The following is a 2,563-nucleotide window of genomic DNA, read 5'->3' as shown; positions in this document are numbered from 1 at the left end:
TCCCAGGCAGAATGGAAAGTTGTGGACACGAGCTTACACGTCTGGTGAACTGGTTCTCACTGTTCCCTTCCATTCTAGCACACTGGGAACTAATTGCCTTCTGCCAAAGGAGGAAGGTAAATACTTCCCAGTGTGCACCTGCGAGAATGTGTGCACTCCTGACGTCTGTTTGGGCCTTTGAGATGCTTCTGGTTACACTTGTCCCTCTCTCCCATGGCCTGCTTTCTTCTGCTCCTGTCCAGTGCTTAGAGGAGAGGCGGACAGGTGCACAAACACGGAGACTATCCAGAAAAGGCCTGGGTTCCTCACAAACATTTGCACATCGTTTAAGATCCCTTACTCATATGTTTGGTCATATATTGAAAGCATGAAACCGTATAAACATTGGGGAGTGTGCTCACATTATACATACTGAGCATCTATCCAGCCTCTTCATTTTTCTGTAACAGACAGATTTGGGGGAGCACCTAGAAAGCCCCTCACCTGCCCCTAAATCTCTCTCCACTGGACAGTAGATGAACCTGAAAAACTAGCTTTTGAGATTAATTTTGGGATGTCAGGGTATCATTTATTAATATCAAGATATGTTGTTGAATATTACATATTCAACATATCTGCATATGTACTGGGTATGAATTAGCTCATCAACTTTATTCTCTAATCTTCATCTGCTGTGTGTCTAACACACAATAGGGCCTCCCCGCTCCCTAATTGTGACGCCCGAGCGGCGCGGGCCTCAGAGGCTGAGGAGAGGGGGAGGAGGTCGCGGCGGCGGGAAGATGCTGCACTTTGGCGTAAATTTCAATCGATTAGGGATCATCTCTCAGACTCAAGTTAGAAGTGAGAGTTCAGATAAGTGAGGCCGCCATTGCTGCTTTGAACACCTCAGAAGGGGAGAATGGATTTATCAGGAGTGGAGAAGAAGAGCTTGCTAAGAGTCAAAGAAAATAATACAAAGTCCAGCACTGGGGTCCTTCTACCAAACGCAAAGACCGCTCTGATGAGAAGTCCAAGGATCGCTCTAAAGATAAGGGGGCCGCCAAGGAGTCCAGCGAGAAGGATCGTGGCAGGGATGAAACCTCAAGGAGGCGCAGCACTTCCAGTGGTAGCAGCAATACCAGGTCTCGGTCCAGCTCGACCTGCAGCTCGGGCTCCAGCTCATCTTCAGCATCGAGCCGCTCAGGAAGTTCCAGCACATCCCGCAGCTCCAGCTCCGGCAGCTCCCCTGGCTCTCCGAGTCCTTCTCGGCGCAGGCAGGACAACGCGCGGCGTTCCCGCTCCAAATCCAAACCACCCAGAAGAGATGAAAAGGAAAGGAAAAGGCGGAGCCCTTCCCCTAAACCCACCACAGTGCACATTGGAAGGCTCACCAGGAATGTGACCAAGGATCATATCCTGGAGATATTCTCCACCTATGGGAAAATTTAAATGATTGACATGCCTGTAGAAAGGATGCACCCCCGTGGAGTCTGAGAATCCAGGTGAGGCCGAGAAGGCACTGAAGCACGTGGACGGAGGACACATCGATGGCCAGGAGACCACTGCCACCGCTGTGGTGGCTCCCTGGCCTCGGCCACACACCCCTGCCCCGCCCCCCAGCGATTCAGCCGTCCCTGGAGAATGCCGCCACCGCCTCCCATGTGGCGCAGGTCCCCTCCACGGATGAGGAGGAGGTCGCGTTCCCCTCGGCGCAGGTCCCCGGTGAGCCGGCGCCACAGGAGCCGCTCCAGCTTCAACTCCTCCGTATAAGCAGGGCCACGGAAGCTCTGCCCTGTGACTTGTATCCCATCCAACTCACTTTTGTCACTTTTCTAGCCGAAGGAGGATCGGTAGGAAAGAAATCCCTCACTCAGGGGCAGGCTTCAGAGGTGAAGGCAGTAGTTGCTATGTTTCCCCTGGCGGCAGAGTTCCGGCTGCAGGGGCATTGTTGGTTTGGGGCTCACGCTTATAAAGATGCCCTCCAGTTTTCTGGCTAGAAAGCTTCCACATTTCTAGTCCCTGAGAGGCAGTTTAGTGGCAAAGCCAGCAGGGATGAGCAGGGGCCTCCAGGAGGTGGTACAGCCCCAGTCTGGGAGCATGTTTTCCCCTTCCACAGATGACCTGGGGCTGATCTGGTGGCCTGCTCGTGCCCTAACCTGCTGGCCTGCAGGGTCCCACAGGAAAGGGTGTGCTTTTACGCAACTGCCGTTCCTGTTAGCCTGGCCCTGTGCCCCTGTTTGAGTCCTCTTCTGACCTCTAGGGCCAAATACCCGAAATGGTTCTTTTCACGTGTACTCATGTGCGTGCATACACACACACACACACACACACACACACACACACATCTCCCTTTCCCTCTGAAACTGGTAAGTTGAGAGCCAGCTCTATCGGGTCATCACAGAACTTCCCCCCTCTCTCCCCCCCCGCGCCCCCCTCCCGTTGTGTTGGTATTCATGGTGGTCGTGTAGGTTACCTTGGCAATGTGTTCATTGCTTTTTTGGCTTTTATTGTACAGTCAGTACTATACACTTTCTCTGTTTTCAGTTTTGTAACTTTGTAGCATTTTAGATAATATTGTGTTTGT

General features: G+C 52.4%; 1 pseudogene; it reads left to right on the top strand.

The window, feature by feature from the left end:
* The first annotated feature begins 778 nt into the window (after window positions 1-778).
* Window positions 779-1,749, top strand: LOC114897840 (annotated as a pseudogene).
* Window positions 1,750-2,563: the final 814 nt, after the last annotated feature.

The sequence above is a fragment of the Monodon monoceros genome, unplaced genomic scaffold (assembly GCF_005190385.1).
Source record: "Monodon monoceros isolate NGI ecotype Baffin Bay Population unplaced genomic scaffold, NGI_Narwhal_1 Super_Scaffold_18, whole genome shotgun sequence".
NCBI lineage: Eukaryota > Metazoa > Chordata > Mammalia > Artiodactyla > Monodontidae > Monodon > Monodon monoceros.
This window is presented reverse-complemented; position numbering and strand designations above follow the sequence as displayed.